The following is a 23,650-nucleotide window of genomic DNA, read 5'->3' as shown; positions in this document are numbered from 1 at the left end:
TTTAGAACAGGGAATTTATGGTGCTCTCTGTGCACTTGCAATGGTTTCCTTGCTGTAGTCATTAAGATTAATATAAGAAATAGTAGTATAAAATTACATATACAATGGAAAGGGCAGGTAGTTGAGTGTTAGCTCTTTTGAAGCTGAGTACGTTGGTGTAGTGGTTGGGCCAGAACTTGCTCCGACCGGCGTGGCAAGGCTCACAGCACATCCTGCAGATAAAAAGTATGAAGATACTTACTGCGTAGCCCACGACGTCCACTTGCTCCATATTGAATTCTTCTCAAGTGGTGCACTCCGAGATCAGCGTAGGCCCTCATGCACATAGACTGTGGGAATGAAACCCTGCCCACAAGCAGGCAACTAAAATTCATTCATTTAAAGTGCCATTCCCTATGTTAGTCTAAATAAAAATTTAATATATCTTATTATAAAAAGACAAGGAAATGATTTATAATGTACTGAAACACACAGAAGTTAAAAAATATATTTTTTAATACTTTTTTTAATGATCAAAATATCTTATAATAAGAATAATTAGACATTCCACATTTTGAAAATTTAATTTTTTGTTGTTTTGCAGTCATTATAAGTCACCGCGGCTTTAAAAAGTACTGTAGGGCTGGTATTTTCAAGCGTATCTTCTCGTGGTGTAGGTAACTTCATTCCAGCTGGGCAGATGGGTAAGTTTATGATTGTTTGCTAATTGTATTGATTGTAGCGTAGGTAGCCCTTTAATTCATAACTGTCAAAACGCTGCTGAACCAGTTGGAGCAAGTACCCGATTTCCGGGTTTTACTGCAGATGTGCGCATTCGCAAACTTACTCCGATAGATTTGACGGCGGTTGGAGAGTACGCCATTACAGAGCGGTGTCCAAGGTAAGTAATTTCTGGGCCATTATGCTTCAGGACTAGTAATCCAGAAGCTCGGACTAATAATTCCACCTCACCATGGCAGTTTGAGAATGTAAATTCATTTTTTTAAAAATCTGTAAAATAAAAGCTGGTATCAGTTAAAGTGACCATGAAGCTGTCGGATTGTAAAAATCCAAATGGTTGAACAATGTTCTTTAGGGAAGGAAATCTTCCGTACCTACTGAATCTGGCCTATATGTGACTCCAGTCCCACACCAATGTGGTTGATACTTAACTGCCCTCTGAAGTAGCCTAGCAAGCCATTCAGTCGTACCAAACCAGTAAAAACACTGCAGCTGTTCAAGAAGATGGCCCACAACCAACTTCTTAGGGTAAGTTTGGATGGGCAATAATTGCCAGCCTTGCCAGTGACACCCACAACCTGAGAATGAATATAAAAAGAAAATCACACTGTTAAGTAGCTCCCATTTCCATACCAATTCAATATACTTTTCAGAATCAGTGTAAGTTTAAAGCTTCTATCAAAAGTTCCCATAGACAGAGTTAGTTATTTTATCCTAGCCATCAGCTTATTTAACAAGAATTCTTCACATTTCTTAAAGTCGCTGCTCTTCCATGGAAATGAAAATCAGGAGAGATGTACAAAGGGCGGCTGATCCGATATTGCCTCTTTTACACTATCGCCCAAAGTCAAAATTACTCTCACTGTGTGCAAAATGGCTGGTGCATATGCTTACAGTCACTGCATAATCATTTTGAAATGTGATAAAATGCATCATAAATAAATAAATCTTTTATTATATAGCCATGTTTCCGTAACTGCCTCCTTTGCCAAATAGCAGTTTTGTTTGTCTCTCCCTCCAATAAGAAACCAATTTACATTGGTTATTTGCTTAGCCGAATAGATGATATGTTCTTTTGAACTCCAGTAATACAATCACTATCATTATAGCATCAACTTTTCAGCTAAGACTTTAACACATCTTTTATTAATACAGAGCTGTGAAGTAGGGCTCTATTTTCAAATGGCAGTGGGATGGCAGCAGGGGGGGTCAATGGGCGCGTGGGTAACCCGACTAATAAAATCTTACCATTTCCATCTCAATTGCAAGTTAATTGGTGGCCCTTAACGTGGCTTCCGGGTTTGCGGTCCGAAAGCTGAGCAGTGGGCGGACTGCGGACCCGCATGACAGGCTGTCAACTGGAGCAGCTCTGTTTAAAGGGCCATTGCTCGGCAATGGAAAGAATGGCAGTATCCGTTGAACTTCAATCATGGCTCACAAATGAGTCCATTTAGGCCCTGACAACAGTCGTTCGGACTCAGGGTGAGTGACATTTTGCAGCCTTAAACAGGCTGACATACACTAGCACTGGCCTTCCAACGCATGACACATGTACACCACACTGTTCTCCAGCAGCACTGTAGGAGTGATGTGGGCCTGGCCCAGAAGAGGGATGATGACGAAAGGGGACATGGAAGTGGGGATGCCACTCAAAGCGTTCCCACGTCTCACCTGTTGCCCCCCTCTCAACCAGTACCCACAATGCTGCCTCCTCTCCAGGTGGCCGAGTCTGCCCCTGCACAAATGCAGGTGCAGCAGTCTTTGGAGGGGCCCTCACGGGCTCCAAACCCCAGAGGGCGCCGGCCCAAAACATCTAAGCAGTCAGGTCATGAACACGAGTAACCTGCCACTACCTCTGCTGCAGGCACAGGGGATGTACCATGTAGAAACGGTAGGAAGAGGAAGGCTAAGTATTTGTGAGCACGAAGGATGTGCACAAGAGTGTCTGACAGACTGTCATGTTTTCCAGTTATATTTGCTTTTTGTTAAAGTGCCATTAAATGTTATGATTGTCATCACTACTGCCACGTCTTGCCCATTCTTAACTGGCTTTCGTGATAGGGCCCTTTCATGAGGTTCACCATGAACGGCGACACTTGATGCCACCCATTGGGTCACTTTACAGTGGATGTATGTGTAGCTGCAGGACTGTTTTGTGCGGGGTGGGGTGGCTGGTGTGGGCCCTGCACTTTCCAGGTGGTCTGAGGACTGGACTGTTCATAATTTCTTATGTTAGGAGAACCATTCACATATCAGTGACTCCCTGGCCTCATGAGCAGCCAGGTGAGCCGTTGCTCTCGCCATGGGTTCATCCTGCTCCTCCGCCACCTCCTCCTCCTCAATGTGGATGGCAGATGTGGATGGGGCCTCCTCAAGCGGCACCCCTCTCTGTTGTGCCATGTTATGCAGAACACAACACGCTACTATAATGCGTCCCACTCTGTCTGATGCGTATTGAAGCGCTCCCCCAGAATGATCAAGGCACCTTAATCGCATCTTGAGCAGCCCTATAGCATGCTCAATTGTAGACCTGCTGGCGATGTAGCTGATGTTATATCGATGCTGTTGCTCGGTGATGGGGTTCCTCAGAGATGTCATGAGCCATGTGTGCAGCGGGTATCCCTTGTCCCCGAGGAACCAGCCCTTAAGGGTGTTCGGTGTGGGAAAAGCCCCGGGATGTTGGATTCCCTCAGAATGAAGGAATCGTGACAGCTGTCAAGGAATCTGGCGCACACGTGAAGGAACCTTTTGCGGTAGTTGCAAACAAGCTGAGTGTTGATGGAGTGATAGCCCTTCCTGTTGATGAACAGTCCTGGCTTGTGTAGTGGTGCTCTTATTGCTATATGATTGCAATTGATTGCACCCTGCACCCGCGGGGGAAGCCAGCCACAGAGTGGAATCCCACTGCCTTCTCCGTCTGGCTGATGGGGAAGTTGATGTACTGAGAGGCCCTGCGGAACAAGCCGTTGGTGACCTGCCTTATGCACTTGTGTGCAGACAACTGAGAGACCCCGGCGATGTCCCCGGTAGCACCCTGGAATGATCCGGAGGTGAAGAAGTTGAGGGCAGAGGTGACTTTGACAGCGGCGGGTAAGGAGATACTGCTCGGTCCAGCCGGTAGCAGCTCGGCACGAAGGAAGCTGCAGATGTCTGCGACCACCTGGCGACTCACTCTGAGCCTCCGAATGCACTGCTCCTCAGAGAGGTCCAGGAAGCTGAGCCTTGGCCTGTAGACCCTCTGGCGTGGGTAGTGCCTCCTGCGACATCGCCCTTTCTGTTGTTGCCCTCTGTGCTCTTGTGCAGGTCCCTGTGGCGCAGCACTCTGTTGTGGAGCTCCAAATGGCAGAAGTGCAAACTGTGCCTGATGAGGATGGTGATGTTGCTCGTCCTCGGATGTACTGGTGAATGCAGCCATGACGCCCCACATCCTGATCGTGTCAGTTCGAGAGGGTCCGAAAAGTTGGTAAATACGTGTAAACGGAACAATTCTGAGTGGAAACTAAGAATTTTCAGTCTAAACACAAAGATCTCCCAGCCAAAAGTTTGTCTGAAAGAACAGAGTGCCCTGCTGCAATAACTCACCTTTTATCCCCATCTGTCAAACAAGCATTTCAATGTCCAACTGGCTGCTGGTTGAAACATAGCTCCTAAAACATGGAGCGTTTCCCACAGCACGGGAAGCATGCTGAGGCTGAATGGAAATTGGTCCCCTGCCTCAATCACCATGAAATTAACCACTTCAAATACTTAAACTATCTAAATAACTGTATTAACTATCATCCCGCTGGCTTTAATTGCTGATTTTCGGACCCCCGCCCCCAATGCACCCGCACTTCAGGTTGAAAATTGAGCCTACAATGTCAGTACTTGTCTGCTGGATGGGATATTGTGCTCTGCAGCATCATGTACGATCTGTTTGATGTGTAGACTGAATCCTTAAACTAGCAGGTAGGATAATTGTCAGACATGTCACTTGGTGTTTTGCTGAATGCTTTCATGTGATCAGGGAGGTTTGTTACTAGGTCCAAGAAGATACAATGGGCTAGAAATTTGGCCGCCTCGTGCCCTTTATTTCGGCGCTATGTGGCCTCTCGAGCATCCAAGATGGTGTCTTGGCTGCGCACGCACATTTCCAATGTGATGTGCGCCAGAAGCCATTTTGGTACAGGAATTAGCGCATGCGCAAATACCGAGCGCGGCTGCATGTAAAGTAAGGAGAAAATGGATACAATCAGTGTGCAACGCTGATTTAAAGTGATAGACACCATTTCGGCACTTAACACTCAAATCAACGCACAGTCTTAACCCCGACATCTGAACGTGTCTTAGAGTGCCTGGAGGACCCCCACCAGCACTATTTAAAGAGACCATGCAGGATTTACAGGTTTGTTGCTGGGTTATTGCTCCTGGCTGCTGATGCATTTGTTTTTGGAGGTCTCCTATATTTGTAAACTAGGACACAGGGACATAGCCTAACATTTAGAGCCAGGACGTTCAAGAGTGAAGTTAGGAAATACTGCTACACGCAAAGGGTGGGAGAAGTTTGGAGCGCTTTTCTGCAAACGGCAGTTGATGCTAGCTCAATTGTGAATTCTAAATCTTAGATTGATAGATTTCTGTGATCCAAGGATATTGAGGGATATGGGGCTAAGGCAGGTATACGGAGTTAGTTCACAGATCAACCATGATCTCATTGAATGGTGGAACAGGCTCGATGGGCTAAATGCAATGCCACTTGCTGCCTCCTGATATGCACCACCTTCTCCTGCAAGAAAGCGGAACGTGTGTCTGGGTGATGTGCCTGTCATAGTTGAATAGCTGCCACTGTGTGTGGCCTGTGAGTTGTGGGTGTGTGGCTTGCAACAATGGTAATGTATGAGGGTGAGAGGGAGCATCAGATTGGCAGAGTTGAGTACTGATGGAAAGAGTTTGTTGGTAGGTGGGTGATGGGGGGTGTAGTGTGTGGAGTAGTGGATGCGGCTATTGGTGTAGTTGGTAGGAGACGCCACTTGACAGTTAACCTCACTCACCTTGACCACTCGTATCAAAACATTGAACTTCTTCCTGCACTGCATCCATGTTCATGATGCTGTACACCTGGCATTGACTTCAACCCCTACTGCCTCCCACTGCCTTTTGGACATATGTCTGGAGGGCCTCTTGCTCCCACATCCCCCCCACCCCCCGAGCGGATATAGGATGTCCCTCCTTCTGTCCACCTCTTGCACCAAGACCTCTAGTGTATCATCAGAGAATCTTGGCGCACATACTCTCGCAGGCCTGGTACAAACTCAGATCGGCAGATTGGTGAGATCTGGCATGCAGATTGGAGGTTGTGGGATTTAGTAGTGTGAAACCTTTATTCAATGTTTTCACATAACTCATCAGTGTGTAAACATAGGGATGGCACTTGCATCTGTGTGTTACGTGTGCGATGTCTGATCTCCGTTCAGACTTCATGCAGACAGCAGACTCGATTTTTAGCAAATAATCGGTACTGGCTACCTTTAAGAGATTTTAAGAGACATCCTCCCTTTAAGAGATTGGGGCTCTCCTTGCTGGCGGAAAGTGCGAATTGCATTGAAGCGATGTGCAAGGCCTGGATTTCGATGCTGCTTGACGGTGAGTACTGAGCCAGACGAAGTTCTCGTCCTGCCTGCACAAGGGCCATTGGGCGCAGGTTAATAGCGGATCACACTGCTTACGCCCAATAATAGGCCCTATCGAATTTTTTCCCCCTATGTCTATTTGCAGAGAAAGGCAGCTGGATGAGGTCATTGGCAATCATGAAGGAAAAGGCAGAATGTCATAGTGCTCTGGAGAATCTGGGATTGGATTAAAATATTCTGTCAATGATAAGTAACAAATAAAAATGGAATCATCAGCTGATAGCAAACGGCAGCCAAAAGGGCATTCCCCTTTTTGAGAAGTACTTCTACCAAAAGGACTTGGAAGATGTTTGATTCCAAATCCTATCTATGGGAGGTTGCCAACCCAAGCTTAGGATATAGGATAATTCAGCTACCATCTGTACTCCAGTCCCACAGTCAGAGATAATAAGCAGGGATTGCTGCAGCACTGTTCATCACTGTTTCATTATGAATGATTCACAGCTAGCTTACACATCAGAACTGTTAGAAACTGCAATGACTTTGAGAGGTGACAGTTTAGTTGAGACCCCATAAACAATTTTAAATATAACATAAATTTGTATAAACATAAAGGACCAAAAATTCCTGGGAAGGAAGAGGGTGTAACTCAGGATGATTACTCATGGGTGGGGGGATCAGGAATTTGGGGCATAACCTGGATCTGTCGGATTTCTGCCCCCTTTACGTTATATACCAAATTCCAGTGGAGACATGATTGAGCCTTCTGTCCCTCCTCCCACATCTGTTGCCAGTTTTGGATGATTATCTGGAGGCGTTCCTGGGCTAGGCCTGGAATTTAGGCCAGTATGTCGTCCTTAAGCCTCGAGAAAACTATGCCTGCTGAAAGCAGTAGTGGATTCAATTGTGAGCCAATTAAAGGCCCCCAAAAAACATTAGGAGACAAAGATAATCGATACCACAGGAATCAATTACCTTTTCCATGCTTTCTCCTTGCATTTACCTTTTGTCGTCAGCCCAATAAGGATATTGGGATTTCCCCATTGGTGTGGCTGGATGCTACTATAATTTTCTGCAGGGCACTCAGGGTGTGTGGCTCTGTTGCATCTCTAAAGGTGTGGGTTGCCCATCCCAATTATTAAAATGGCCTCATCCTTAAGATTTGGGATGGGATCAATGTCCTTCCCAGTTGGCAGCCAGTGGACACTCCCCACCACACTTTTGGCAGCAGAGAGGGGTTCCAGGAGTTTCTGGCCCAAATAGTTTACCAGCAGTCACTACCACTAGTGTATGGGATCACAGATCGAACAATTTAGAGGGTTTGGGTTACATCCCCTCCTTTACTATATTACAACTTGTAAGGTTGGAATTTGGAATTCTATGACAAGGTTCTAGGGATATCAACATAAGCTTTGCTCACCATCTCCACCACTAACACTCACAAGATAATTATCGTCAAGCTCACCAAGCTGCTGGACTTGGGGATACCTAAGGTGCTTAGACGAAATTCCTGCAATATTGAACTTTTTTCTATCAAGGGGCCGAATCCAATCCTGTCCACATCCGATGTCCATGTGTGCATGCTTCTAGCTGCAGGCACTGAATAGCAATCAAAAACAACAACCCTGACTAATTTCCTCCCCCTAACTTAAAGCGTTAAAGCCAATTGACTAAGCTCTGCCAACTCAGCCTGAAGGATCAAATGTTGTGCAGGGGAAATCGTGTTTGGCAAATCTATTAGAGTTTTTTGAGGGTGTAACTAGCAGGGTAGATAAGGGAGACCCAATGGATGTAGTATATTTGGATTTTCAAAAGGCATTCGATAAGCTGCCACACAAGAGGTTATTACACAAGATGGGGTTGGGGTAATATATTAGCATGGATAGAGGATTGGTTAACAGACAGAAAACAGAGAGCAGGAATAAACAGGTTATTTTCAGGTTGGCAAGTTGTAACTGGTGGGGTGCCGCAAGGATCAGTGCTTGGGTCTCAGCTGTTTACAATCTATATCAATCACTTAGATGAGGGGACCGAGTGTAATGTATCCAAATTTGCTAACAAAGCTAGGTGGGAAAGTAAGTTGTGAGGAGAACGCAAAGAGGCTGCAAAGGGATATCGACAGGTTAAGTGAGTGGGCGAGAAGGTGGCAGATGCAGTATAATGTGGGGAAATGTGAAATATCCACTTTGGTAGGAAAAATAGAAAAGCAGAATATTTTTAAAAAGGTGAGAGACTAAGAAATGTTGGTGTTCAGAGGGATTTGGGTGTCCTTGTACCCAAATCACATGCAGGTACAGCAAGCAATTAGGAAGGCAAATGGCTACGTTTGCCTTTATTGCAAGGGTGTTGGAGTATAAGATTAAGGAGGTCTTGCTGCAATTATATAGGGCTCTGGTGCTGTATAACATATAAAATTCTTAGAGGGCGTGACAGGGTAGATGCTGAGAGGCCGTTTCCCCTGGCTGGAGCATCTAGAACAAGAGGTCATAGTCTCAAGATAAGGGGTCAGCCATTTAGAGCCGAGATGAGGAAAAATTTCTTCACTCAGAGGGTTGTGAATCTTTGGAATTCTCTACCCCAGAGGGCTGTGGATGCTCAGTCGTTGAGATCAATGGATACTTGGACACTAAGGGAATCAAGAGATACGGTGATAGGGCGGGAAAGTGGAGTTGAGGCAGAAGATCAGCCATGATCTTATTGAATAGTGGAGCAGATTCGAGGGGCCACATGCCTACTCCTGCTTCTATTTCTTATGTTCTTAAACCTGCAGCCCTCCTCGTCTGCATGGCTCAGCTACTCACTTTCTTTACCAATTGAGAACTATAGGAATTTACAGCACAGGAGGTTATTTGACCCATCATGTCTGCACCAATTCTTTGTTATCGTAATCCAAAACTAATCCTGCCCAACTCTCTCCCCACAGCTGTGTGTCTTCCTATGCTTCAAAAATTTAATATATTTTTTCTTAAAAGATGCAATGGTCAATGCCTCAACCACTCCCTGTAGCAAAGCATTTCATGCTGCAACAAATCTCTGCATAAAGAAATTTTTCCTGACCTCTCTTCTCACACTCTCTCTTTCCTTATATTACAACAGTGACTAGTCCTGATCTTTCCCTCCCTCCCGATTTTTGGGCTCCGACCCCCACCACTAAGCCCTGATCTTTCCCGATTGCCGGGGACCATCCCAACTGTCCCTGGCTGTGGCCTTCCACCACCGGCTTTCCCGCCGCCAGCCGGCCAGCCTGTCAATCTGGCTGGCTGCTGGGTGGGAAATGAAATTAAAAAAACTGATAATGAGGTCCTGCTGTTAAATTCGGCAGGAACTCTATGTCCCCGGGATTCCCAGTTCCCACCCCCTCTACACCCCCCCCACCAACCTCTGCCCCGCTCCCTCCCGCCTCCCCGCTGTTGTGTTCGAAAGTCAATTAAAATTTTCTACCACACCATTGCCTTTTCCAAATATTTTCTATATTAAATTATGTTTTTTTTATGCAGTGAGTTATTATGATCTGGAATGTACTGCCTGAAAAGATGATGGAAGCATATTCAATAGTAACCTTCAAAAGGGAATTGGATATTTACTTGAAAAGGAAAAATTTGCAGGACGATGGGGAAAGAGTAGGGGATTAGGACTAATTCGATAGCTCTTCCAAAGAAATGGCACAGGCACAATGGGATGAATGGCCTCCCTCTGTGCTGTAAGATTCTATGATTCTATGACCAAAAACCCAATGGCCTAGAAATTGAATTGTGCCTGAATCTGGGTATGATCTCATTGCTGCCCACGCATCTAATGAGGCCGGTGACAGAACCACAGCAAATTGGTCAAATAGGACGGTGAGGCTGCGACTGGTCTGGTTCAGCCTGAAACAGTGGCCAGGGATGGGGATAGAATTAATGGCTAGGGAATGGAGTTTGTAGCAGAGGCCAAGAACAATGGCTTCTGTGTTCCCAATGTTTATTTGGAGGAAATTGCAGCTCATCCAGGACTGGATGTCGGACAAGCAGTCTGACAGCACAGAGACAGTGCAGGGGTCGACAGAGGTGGTGGTGAGTCAGAGCTGGGTGTCATCAGCGTACATGTGGACCCTGATGTTGTGTTTTCAGATGATATCACCAAGGAGCAACGTGTAGCTGAGATATAAGAGTGTAGGAGTGTCCAAGATTAGATGCTTGGGGGACTCCAGAAGTAATGGTTTGGGAGCTGGAAAAGAAGTCACTGCAGGAGATTCTCTGGCTACATCAGGATAGGTAAGAGTGGAACAAGACCAAGGCAGTCCCACTCAGCTAGACAATGGAGGAGAGGCAATGGAGGAGCGTTTTGTGATCAACCATGTCAAAGGCAGCAGACAGGTCAAGAAGGCTGAGGAAAGATACTGCACCACGGTCATAGTCATATAGGATGTCATTTGTGACTTTGATTAGGGCCCTTTCAGTGCTGTGGAAGGGGTGGAAACCTGATTGGAGAGGTTCAAATATGATTACGGGAAAGATGGGCACAGATTTTCGAGGCGACAACATGTTCAAGGACTTCGGAGAGGAAAGGGAGGTTGCAGATGGGGTGGTAGTTTGCAAGGACAGAGGGGACTGTTAATTGTATCCATGTGATTTATATCAATTAGTGTTAATTGTATTCAGGTGGTGCGTATCAATTGGGATCTCGCTTGTATCCATTTATAAGAGAGCTGATCTATGGTGTGGTGGTGGTAATATGGATCACTGTGAGTAAAGGTGTGAAGCAACTGAAGACTAGGCCCTAGTATACTATCCTTCACCACCTGGCTATCCAATTCATAACAGGGTCAAGGGTGGTTATTTTGAGGAGGTGGGTGATGATGGCAGATTTGAAAGGGAGGGGCACAGTACCTGATGAGAAGGAACTATTGTGCTTGGCGAGGGCATGAGGGCAAATAGGAGAGAAAGATGGTTAGGGCAGGGGGGAGCTTTGGGGGAAGTTTAGCTTGGTGGGCAAGGGAAAGGGAGGGATGAGGCAGAGGCAGTTGAATGGATGGTCTCAATCCTAGTGACAAAGAAGACCATGAGTTCCTCATAGTTTTTATTGGAGATGAGGATGGAGGGGGCAGGGGAGAGGGGTTTAAGGAGACAGTTGGTAGCGGGGAAAAGAAACCGGGTGTTATATTTGCAGGCCAGGATGATCCTGGAGTAGTGAATGGTTTTGGCAGAGGAGAGAAGGACCCGATAGTACTTGATGTGGTCCAGCCAGATCTGGCGTTAAATGGCTGAACCAATTGCATGCCATAAATTGCATTCAAATCTGCATCCCTTGGACTTAAGGGAGTGAATGTGGGGCCGTATCAAGGGGAATGCCCAGGCTGAAAGAGAGTAAGGGTAGTACTGGAGACAGGAACATCAAAGGTGGATGTGAGGGTGTGATTGAGCAAATCAGTAGCTGCAGAAGTATTGTTGCAAATGGAGGGCAAAGACTACAAAGTTGGAAGTTTCAAAGTGCAGTTGTAAGTGACTTGTGGGAGAGGTTTTCCAGGGTCTGATGCAGAAGGAAGTGGGGTTAGAAGGGGAAAGGGGGATGTGAGTAGTGAGGGATGCAAGGAAATGATGAGAGATGGCCTTTTCTGTGTTTGAGATGATGGGAATCGACTCAAAAATTTGATTTAATTCGCTAAAGCTAAACTAGAATAAGTGGGTTTGAATAATTTTCTTATTTGCACAAAACTTTGATGCTACCTAATACAGAAAATAATATTGTCAACATTATAACAAAGACCCAACTGATTTATGTGAAAATAAATGAAAAACTATCATTTCTAAATAAGACATACATTAGTTACTACTATATGTTGTCTGGTTCTTTGAACATCATCCCATTACATCCTACTGATTTATCTGTGTCACTTCAAACTACTTTACAAGCATCAGCTAACCAGATGTTAGATACTAACCAGATACTTTCAAGCTGATTCTGTATCATTTCAATTTTTCAGCAGCAGCTAAATCAAACCTTTTCTTTCTGAAGAAAGGAAAATGCGGTTTTGAGCTCATGCATGTTTTTCATTTCATCTTCTATGGATGCAGCATCAGTTTAGCAATAAACCAAAGCCAGCAGGAGGATTTGAGGTCATTTCTAGGTTAATCATTTCCATCAGTCAAAAAACAAAACTTAGGGGAAAAAAGAGCTAAAACGCTGCAGAATTTCCCACCAAAGATTATAAGGAATGAATCTCCTCACCGTTTTTGGAAAAATGGGGGGAAGCCGATTCTGCCTGTCTTTCATATTTAAATGGCTTTCCCTACGTTTCCTTGCGCATCTGTACCTCACCCACAATCCATCCATTGAATCGCCACTGGCTTCATTTGAAGATATCAAACTGAAAGCCAGTGGCAAGGGACCTCCGCATTTCCTGACATTGGACCGCTGCTGCGCCCAGGGTCAGTGAGTCACAGTTCAATGAGGCACAGTAACTGACAGGATCAGCTGTTCAAGGTGGAAGTGAGGAGTTCCTGAAACAGAGGAGAATGGAGATCTTGAAATTCAGAATTCTGCATGTAGGAAACAATTTTTAAAGCAATTACTTTTTTGCTATTCTGTCTACAGACACAGCACTTGTTTCAGACTGCTTCTCACTAGGTTGGAAAACCGGTAGGTTTTCCGACACCCACCCACCCTAAGGATTTCTCATGAGCAGGTATGTCATTCCTTATGGCCATCGATTCTCATGGATGGCAGTTGGCTGCATATGATCTACTGAAGGTTCATGGGACTGACGTGGTCCTCGACTCATGTCAACTTGCTCCTTAGCAGCTTGATGCCGCCTCTCATATTCCACTGGTGCCATGCTATGAGGAGGATGGTTGGAGACCTGGCATGTGCCACTGTCTTGAAAGATGGCAGCATAATGCAGCTATGACTCCTGGGTGACTTAGTCCTCATCATCCTCTTCACCACCATCATTATCCTCCTCCTCCTGTGCTGCCTGTTGCAGTGGTGAGGGAGTTCAAGGTGCAGCTGCCCCTCTGGTGGCCTGCTTTTGGCGGGCATTGTGTGTAAGAAGATAGAGTGAATGATGGTAAGGCTAACAGTTGAGATCTGAGTGCAAAGTGCCATAGGAGAGATGAAGTAAGAGATGTTGGAGTATGAGGCTGTAGGGTTTTTAAGAGTTGTTCATGTAGGTAATTGTATCTAGGGGCATTGGGTAACCATACTGAAAGATGCTGAGTTATATCCCCCCCATAACCATAAGGGTTAGTTGAGTAAACATTGCTTTAAGAGGGTGAAGAGTGTGCTGGTGCCCAGGGTGGGCAAGGGAGAAAAGAGAGAGGTGTGCAGTGTTTTACCTTGCCTACGTTGCTGAGGATATGGAACTTTTGGTGGCACTGTTCTGCAGTCCTGGGGGTTAGGGAGTCAGCATTCAGTGCCAGTGCCATCTCCCTCCTGGAGGCATGAGTGATAATTCTGGGTGAATTGGTGGCACCTATACCCAGAAGTCTACTTGTCTCCCTTCAATGCTCTCCAGGCGTACTTGGAGGTCTGAATGAGTGAAGATGTGCATTCTTCTTCAATGGTTTGATGCCATGCTCTGCTTCCCTCTGGGCACTGATGGTGCTTGAATGGTTATAATTCTGTAATATATAATAAAAATATTGCAAAGACATGCAGTGAAGTTATTAGTAACTGAAGTGCAAGTACCAAATACTGTTTCTCTCTAACTTGTTTGTCCCCCAGTCTGCTGCTGAAGAGTGCAGTTTGATCTCTCTTTTTAAAGGATGCACAGTGGTTTCCAGGTAGTTCAACTGCTTACACCGGTTTTACACCAATGCCAGCACCAATGTGAATACAAATGAGCAGACCCAGGAAACTTGTGTATACATGCCTTTAGAGGCCGCTTGCAGATGGAACACTCGCCAGTAATTTCGTTGGGGGTTCTCTCGATCGGCCGCCGTAACCTTGGCAGAAACCCAGTTCGCGCAGTGTGTCCAGGGATTCCACGGATCCTCTATCAAAGTCACAGCGGCTGATCAGGAGAACCCCAACGACAGTTACAGCAACATTTTTTAAAGTTACAACAGTGGTGTAAGTCATTCTGTAAGGAAATTCTAGGCCTATACATTTCATTATTCAAAGCACCACTGAAATACCCTGGTAAAACACAACCAGAAAATAAATCCAATTCTGTTTCTGAGTGTACTTTTCCACTTTCCCTTCTTATTCATAATGTAAACATTTGGAGAATATAGCTGAACAGTATGAAGAAAACAGTTTCTTATCACTATAGAACCAGAGGAGGATATAATGAAAAGCTTAATCACATGGTTTGTTTTCCTAATTCAAGAGGAAATTTTGACTCATTCTAAGCACTGCACACATGAACATGTAAGCCTATAAACCTGACTTCTTGGTTCTGACAGCAATTTTTAAATCTGCTGTTGCTGTCAGTTCCAGCAGCTTATACTTTCAGGTATGCAGTGTTGAATCACAATAAAGTTTTACAGTGTTGGACTTTTGCTAGTGACAAGTTACTGAAGTATCTCTTCTAAAATTCAAATGTTTGGGGTAGTGAGCACTTGTGGAACCGTAGCTCACCATGAGTCACCAATTGCACCCCAGCATTAACCACCAACTGTATCCCAGCATTAACCACCAACTGTATCCCAGCATAAGTTACCAACTGTATCCCAGCATAAGTTACCAACTGTATCCCAGCATGGGTCACCAATTGTATCCCAGCATTAACCACCAACTGTATCCCAGCATAAGTTACCAACTGTATCCCAGCATGGGTCACCAATTGTACCCCAGCATTAACCACCAATTGTATCCCAGCATAAGTTACCAACTGTATCCCAGCATAAGTTACCAACTGTATCCCAGCATGGGTCACCAATTGTACCCCAGCATTAACCACCAATTGTATCCCAGCATAAGTTACCAACTGTATCCCAGCATAAGTCACCAACTGTATCCCAGCATAAGTTACCAACTGTATCCCAGCATGGGTCACCAATTGTACCCGGCATGATTCACCAGCTGTACTCCAGCACAAGCCACCAACCATACCCCAGAACGAATCACCAATCATATCCTAGAACAAATCACCAACAGTTCCCCAGTATGAATCAGAAACCATACTCCCAGCACCAATTACCAACCATACCCCAGCATGAATGACTAACTGTACCCCACCATGAATCACTATGTCCGGGAGAGGATGAGAGAAGAGTAAAATAAAAATTTTAATTTTCATATGCCTGTATCGGGTGTATATTTAAAAAAAGATTGAACTAAAATTCAGTTTCCCCCAATAAAACGGAACTGCAGCAATTCTGATGGATTTGAATTGAAATTTAGTTTTTGGGAGCTGTCACTATCAGTATCCGATTAATTAATCTACTCATTTCTCACATAAATAAATAGCGACATGCGTGGAAGAACTGCTCTAGTTGTTATCTACAATAATGTCATAAGTGCATTCAGAGAGATTTCCTCTGGTGGGTATCGCAAGAAAAAATTGTAAACACCTTCAAAAATAATGGTCTAAAGATTTCACAAGAAACAATGGACTAGAAGAAATCTATCCAAATAAACAGAGAGACTCAAAGCAATTCTTCCCCTCACATTTGTTTACCTTTTCACTGCCTTCACCCCTTGGAAAAATGGCTCCAATCATTTAAAATAATACCTGTGACCGTAAGCACAATTGAAATATATTTTTTGGTAATTTTTTTTCACTTATTGGATTCTTGCTGATACCAAACTGTATGATTAAGGTGAGTTTTGAGTCTTAAAGTTAAAAAAGAATTACATGGTTAATGTGTTCAAAGAACCACATTGTTCGAGTTTCAGCCCATTTGACAAATTGATTTATGTGTTGTGCCGTGTGACGTATGGTTTTTACAGCAGTAAGATAATGTGACAGAGTGGTGTCTGGGAAAAGAACGCAGTGAGGATCAATTCTGAGTTGAAAGGTTAAAAACAGGCAAGGTGGATTATTCTGCCTAATTACAAATCTACTGCATCTAAAAGGAAACATCTCATCCTTCAGTTATTTTTAACCAAATGGTACACTATTGGGAGATGTGACATATTTTATAATATAGTTCTTAATAACTATCACTAATTGCAGTTTCAGTTTGATGTTCCAAATGCAGAATAATTGCACTATATTTTATTTATGGATGCTGCAACGAGTGTGGAATAGGAAGAGATACATTTGTCTATTGAGCTGCTTTCAATAAAGTTTTTCATTTTTGAAAGGAAAGATATGGGGCTCGATTTTACCGTCGGGTTTCCTGTGGGTTTCCAGCGGGGGGGCCCCGAAAATCCCGATATCCAGTCACGTGACCGGATCGCGCCACGATCCCGACCACTTCCGGGTTCCCCGATGACGTGCGGGGCTGCGTGCGCGGCCCCCGCTGGTGGGAATCCCGCAGGCAATTAAAGCCAGCGGGGTTCCACTTGAGTGTACTTACCTTGCTTGTTGAGGTCAGTTTTTTTTTATTCGTTCACGGGATGTGGGCGTCGCTGGCAAGGCCGGCATTTATTGCCCATCCCTAATTGCCCTTGAGAAGGTTAATGAGCTGAATCAGCTGTCAAAACAGGAAGTGTGGGATTTCACCTTCAATGCAGAGTGTTTCACACACTGGGGGAAACAGTCACCCTCCAACCAGGCGTGTTGCAGCCAGCAGCCTGTGGCAGGTGCCAAGGTGCACTCCACGGGGGTGGGGGGGGTGGGGGAGAGCCCTCACCCACGCAGGAGGCCACCGCGTCACATAGGGCAACCCCTGCCCCCCACCACCCCCCGCCAAGCCAGAGGACAGACCGACACGAAACCGCAGCCCCAGTCTGAGGAACCACCCACCTACCCTGCACAACCCCTCAGACCAACACCTGCCAGATGGGTGGTGCGTGGACACCCTCGGAGGACGAAAAGCATGACCAGCCCCAGCAGCCTCGCAGTCCACGCCGTCCGCCACACAGACGTGGAGCCCCCCAACACGGTGCTGTTGCACGCCCACCTGCACAGCAGGAGGGAGGGCAACCGCAGAGAGAGATGCGTCGCAGGAGGCATTACCCTCCGCACAGGGTGTACAGACCGATGGCCAGCGGCATGGACCCCTCCGAGGAGAAGTGCAGACGTTGGCTCGGAGTCAATCGCCAGGCAGTCGCCGACATCTGCAGCCTCCTGAATGACGAGCTGCTCCCGGATGGACCAGGCAGCATCCCCTTACCTGTCGCCGTCAAAGTCACCACTGCCCTCAACATCCTCGCATCCGGATCCTTCCAGGGTGCCACCGGGGACATCACCGGGGTCCGTCAGTCGTCTGCACACAAGTGCATAAGGCAGGTCACCGATGGGCCGTTCCGCAGGGCCTCGCACTACATCAACGTCGCCATGGAAGAGCGCAGCCAGATGGGGAGGGCGGTTGGCTTCCATGCCATGGCTGGCGTCCCACGGGTGCAGGGTGTAATCGGCTGCACCCACATTGCAATACGGGCACCTCCGCATCAGCCAGGGCTGTTCAGCAACAGGAAGGGGCATCACTCCACGAACGCCCAGCTCATCTGTGACCACCGCCAGAGATTCGTACATGTGTGCGCCAGATTCCCCGGCAGCTGCCACGATGCCCTCGCCCTCAGGGAGTCCACGGTCCCGCACATCTTCCACGCACCCAACGCGGGCAACAGCTGGCTCATCGGCGACAAGGGGCCTCCCCTACACACGTGGCTCATGACGCCTCTAAGGAACCCCATCACCGGCCTGGAGCGTCAGTACAATGACAGCCACAATGCTACCAGGTCTACAATTGAGCAGACCATAGGGCTGCTCAAGACGTGCTTCATGTGGCCTGATCGTTCTGGGGGAGCGCTCCACACACACCATTCAGAGTGGGACGAACCATAGTTGTCTGCTGTGCCCTGCACAACATGGCACAACAGAGAGGGGTGCCGCTGGAGGAGGCCCCAGCAACACCCGCCACCCACATTGAGGACGGCGATGAGGACGAGTAGGTGGAGGTGGAGGAGGAGGAGGAGGAGGAGGAGGGGGACGCGCGCGAGGATGAGGAATGACCCATGCGCCGAACCCCGACTCACCGAGATGCTCGCCGGGCCAGGGAGGCACTCATATGTCAACGGTTCTCCTCGAGTCAGACATTGCGAGGCGTTCGCATCTCCTCACCTGCACATGCGAGGGCCCATACCAGCCCCCTCCACCGAAGAGTGTTGCCAGTACTCCTGCACCCACAGCAGTGTGCCCAATGGGCGGCAGCAGGTGTTCGCCGTCATGATGGGCTGCATGGAGCGCACCTATTGCACAGGCCGCGGAAGAATGGACGAGAGGTGGCACGAGTGGTGAGAACGATAGTGTTTAATGTCGACAGGGTTCAATACGATAAACAAAAAGTGTACAAATTAACAGACACCCTGGTGCATACCCTTTGTGCTTACAACGCCTTTGGAGTTTTTCTCCGGGTACCCCTACGTGGTGCTACCCCTGTGGCTCCAGCAGAGGTAGTGGCAGGTTGCTCTGTTGTTGCCCTGACCGGGTAGATGCTCTTGGTGGACGGCCCCTGGGTTTCGGTGCCCGTGAGGGCACCTCCACAGACTGCTCCTCCTGCACCTGTGCAGGGGCAGACTCGGCCACCTGGAGAGGAGGCACCATTGCGGGTACTAGTTGAGAGGGGGGCAACGGGTGGGACATGGGGGCACCTTGAGAAGTGTCCCCACTTCCATGTCCCCGGTCACCATCATCCCTCTCGTGGCCTCGGCCCACATCACCCCTTCCACCCTGCTGGACGGCAGTTTGGATGGCATGTGTGAGGCCTTGCAAGGCCACCCCTAGTGTATCCGTCAGCCTGTTTATGGCGGCGGAATGTTGCTCACCTGGATCCGTACAGCCGTTGTCAGGGCCTGCACGGACTCGATGTGGAGCTGTGCGTGACGCTCGAGGGAGGCCAGCCTGTCCTCCACCGCAGACGCTCCCGCACCTACCCGCGACACTGTGTCGCTGGTACCCTCCTGTGCCTGCGCCACCAATGCCCGCATGCAGGAGTTGGACTCCTCCATCGCCTGCGCTATTGTGGACAATGCGTGCGGCACCTCTCCCAGTACCTCAGCAATTAGCTGGTGCCCCTCGACGACTCTCCTTTTCACTGGTGGCCCCCTGGGTTCAGCATCTGGGTCCGGCTGAGCAGAGCCTGGAGATGAGTGCTCCCATCGACGCGGACCCTCCGCGGCTGCCCCTGCCACCATGGTCTGCTCATGCTCACACGTGCGCGGTGATTCACCAAGTGCAACCCCAACTAGTTGGCGAGGGGGACCCACCGAGGTGCGTGTCTCTGCGCTGGTGGATGGTTGGCTCACATGTGACGATGCACCTTCAGAGACCGGCATGTCCTCTGAGGAATCGCCCTCCTCGCACGAAGCGCTCGCAGACGGCCCTGCAAGGGAACAGAGGGCACTATGAGGAATGTGCACAGAGGTCGCGGTGCGCCAGATGGCAGGTGATGCTAAGGTCATTCGCGATCATGAGTGTTGAGTGTCGGCTGTCCCTTACCGGCCGATGCTGTAGCGCCAGACTCGCCATCGCCCACCGACAGGCACAGTGGCGTTCCACTCAGCTCCAGCGCCTCCGCCTCGGCATCCGTGAGCTCGATCACGTGCGGCGGGCCCCCTCCAGTGCGGTCCCTTTCCCGCGCGTTCTTGGCTCTCTTCTCCTGTGAAGGCAAAACACAGATGCGTGAGTACGTGCAGATTGCATAGTGAGTCGCCTGGAGCATCGGTGTGGGTGGGTTGCGCGTGGGGCGAATGGATGGGAGGATGCGTGTGCCACATGCCCGTCCCATTGCATTGGGGTTGGGGCGTGTGGTGGTGTTCCAGTGGGGACGGGGTTGGTGGGTGAGTGCAGGCACGGTGAGGATGGTGAGTGAGTGGCTGTGAGGATTGCTGTGGGAGCGCTGTGGTGGCTGTGCGGAAGGGGTTGTGGGGTGTTTGGCGTGATGGTCGAGACGGGTTCTGGTGGGGGGGGGGGCTTCGTGTACTCACCTTGCCGGACCTCGTGAGGTCGTTGAAGCGCTTGCGGCACTGCTCCCAAGACCTGCTTGTGTTCGAGCTGCTGCTCACCTCCGCCGCCACCTCTGCCCATGCCCTCCTGGTTACCGAGCCAGGGCACTTCCGTCCGTCCCTCGGGAAGAGGGTGTCCCTCCTCCTCCGCACACCGTCGAGGAGGAGCTGCAGCGCGTGGTCGGAAAAGCGGGGCGCAGCCTTACCCCTGGGTTGCGCCATGGTCCGCTTCCTGGTGCTGGATGCAGGGGGGGCTCTGTGGGACTGCCCCTTTAAGTGCGGCTCCAACATCGCGCTGGCGTCACTGCGCATGCGCGGGCGGCCGGCGCACAGCTGGCCTGCGGCGAACCCGGAACCACGGCTCAACTAGATCAATTAGCCCGCGATCGCGCGCGGGGCGTCCTCAATTAACCGGCCGCGTTTTCCACGCTCCCGGAAGACCACCCGCTGGGAACCCGCAGGCCTGGTAAAATCAGGCCCATGGTTGCAGGGTACGCATTTGCTCTAACTGAAAGCTGATAAAAATTTCCTCAGGATTGTTTCTCAAAAATGGTGTGAGTGGGCAGATGTGGCTACTTGCACTGCCTTTGTGTCAAGGAATGCCAAGCTCTACGAATCTGCATTTAAGGACATGAAACAATTCTGTAAAGAGCTGCTGCAATCATTTAATGGTGGTACACTGAATACTTAAGACTTTTTAAAACTATTTATTTTAAGTTTAAAAAGATGGCTTTGCACCACAGCAATTATGCATCAGCCGGTGCATTGTACTGGCAGAAAAGAGGACCCCTTCCAGGTCATCACACTTCTGATGCCAAACTGCCAATTTCTCAGGAATCAGCGACATTACACTGCATTTTTGGCGTTGAAAGTGCAGTATACAGGCACCAAGCATGTAGTATCACTGAGGCATTATGATCTTTTTGTTGTTAACAGTAGTTCCTCAAGTTTAGTTATAAACCCAGTAGGATGTTTCTTATTTCAGTTATTTAGTGGGGGAAGGGAAACTAAAATCCACAGTGTAACTGATGGTTAGTGTGATAACTAATATTAGCCCAACAGTCCTCACAACACTTGGATTGAATTTGGCTGGGTTATGTCTTTTTATGCTGCAGCTTTCTTTAAACTCCTTGGGGCTGATTTCCTTTCCTGCCCCCCCCACCTCCAGTGTCTGACGCAAGTCAGGTGGAGCACACCCAAAATTGTTGCTATCCAAAAACTCAGCCAGAAGGGCACAACCCTGATGCCCATCCTGCTACCACTGCAAAAAAAAGTTTCCAGGGCTTTTCTTCATTTGATCGGTATAATTATTTAAAACAGGCCCCATAGTCTGAATCCTGTGACTAAAGTGGCTGATATACTTGGGTGCCTTGAGAGAATCCAATAGCATGAAAGCTTCACTTTGCTTCTACATCATGTTGACTTGGCAATTCTGTCAACGTTCTTCCGGTCTCCCACTGCAACTTAGGCAGCAACTCCCAGAGGAACAGCGGGAATTGTCGTTTTCTGCTTTTTATGCCGTTTCTCCGGGGGCTTCACCGGTCTCCTGCGAAATTTCCATGCCATTGTTTGCATATCATCCTGCAACTGTAGGGATTCGCAAAATTTCACATTTTCCCCCCCGAAGATTTATTGGAGTTATTAAAGAAACCCTGGTGTGACTGTGATTTTAAAAATCCAGGGTTGTTCAAAATGGCTGCGGTCAGACTCATGGCCTAAAAAAAAAAGCCTGCAGCATTTCTCTAACAACTTGGCAGGCTTCGTGTTTCGGACAGGTTTCCTTGCACAATGCAGCTGCATTCAAGCCCTGAGGCAAGCCATCAACATGGCCGGCCAACACATCAAAATTCGAGCAGGAAGTGATCGCAGGACAAAAGGTGAACCATCAAGGTACATTCGGAACAATGGTAAAGCAGTTAACCGGCCATTATGTAAATAGGCCAGAAATTAGGTCCTTTGTCTTAAAGCAGTTATGGAACTCAGCAATACAGGAACTGGCCATTAATGTAAATGGGCCAGAGATGGGGTCCTTTGTCTTACGTTTTCGTGCTTAAATCAAACAATGAAGCAAGCTGATGAGGTATGAAAAAAACCTGTTACCAGGAGGGTATAACTGGGGGCCTCCCAGTATCTCTCTCTCTCCTCTTCTCTCTTCGCCTGGTGGCCGTGGTCCTGCTGCTTGCTAGCAACCAAGAAGGAAGGCCATCCAGTAAACCTCGCAACCACATGTCGACGGCAGCAGCAGGGCACGGAGGCCAGGCCTTTTCATCTGTTTCACCGGTGAGCATTAATTTTCTGGCCGCCACAAGAAAATCTAGCTAGGTATAAGGGTGGGGGTTAAAGGGATATTGCTAAAATTGTGATTTTAGAATTTTCCCTCGATGTGTCCGTTTCTTCCACCCCTTAAAGTGTAAGACTGTATTGTATCTATAGCGATTTCTTTATCTTCTGTATAATACTGTTTACCTTGTAGTTTTAGTTTTCTTATTAATAAACATTGGTTTTCCTTGTACCAATCCACTGGTCTGTTAGTCTGTCTTTGTTACCGCCCGATAAGTCCTCAGCTCAGAATCAGGAAGGGGTAAGCGATTCGCAACCGCACAGCGGGCAGGGCAGCTCAGGAAAACATAACTGGCTGACCTATTATAAGCCCGAGAAACAGTAATAAAACCCCTTACACAACAGATAAACTGTCACAGAGTTATACTATCTGGTGAAACACACGCAGTGCAGACAGGTCTTCTCTGCCATGTCCAAGTACATACAGAGGGGTTTCTAAATGTGGATCCCAGGATAGGGAGTATGGAAAAAAAACACTTCCGGTGTTGTTGGTCCTTCATGAAGTCTTCTTCATCTAAATCATGAAACAGGATTGAAATATCAAAGGAATACCCATCCCATCTCTTTGATTGGTACAATTTAAATACCAGCAAGAAATATTGAACAAACTTACTGGCAGGAGATAAAAATTGAAAATGCTGGACTACCCAGCAAAATCAACTAATCCATGGAGCAAAATGCAGTAAAATGTAATTTCAAACACAAAGAAAAACAATTTTACTACCAATTGAAACTGTTGTCTCCCTTTAGGAAACCTATTTGAGGCGGGCTAGATCACCCCTGTGCTCGCTGAGCTACATTGGCTCCCGGTCCATCATCGTCTCGATTTTAAAATGATCATCCCCCATGGCCTCGCCCCTCCCTATCTCTGTAACCTCCTCCAGCTCTACAACCCTCAGAGATCTCTGCGCTCCTCCAATTCTGGCCTCTTGCGCATCCCTGAT

General features: G+C 47.7%; 1 long non-coding RNA gene across 1 annotated transcript in view; it reads right to left on the bottom strand.

Annotated features, from left to right (window-relative positions):
* Positions 1-287, bottom strand: part of LOC137335091 (uncharacterized) — a 35,081-nt gene extending 34,794 nt beyond the window's left edge. The window contains exon 1 of the long non-coding RNA XR_010966340.1: positions 242-287. This is a non-coding gene — a long non-coding RNA (uncharacterized lncRNA). The remainder of the gene's footprint in view (positions 1-241) is intronic.
* Positions 288-23,650: the final 23,363 nt, after the last annotated feature.

This window comes from Heptranchias perlo, chromosome 1, assembly GCF_035084215.1.
Source record: "Heptranchias perlo isolate sHepPer1 chromosome 1, sHepPer1.hap1, whole genome shotgun sequence".
In the NCBI taxonomy this organism is placed as follows: domain Eukaryota; kingdom Metazoa; phylum Chordata; class Chondrichthyes; order Hexanchiformes; family Hexanchidae; genus Heptranchias; species Heptranchias perlo.
Note: the sequence above shows the minus strand (reverse complement) of the source record. Positions and strands in the feature narration are given on the sequence as shown.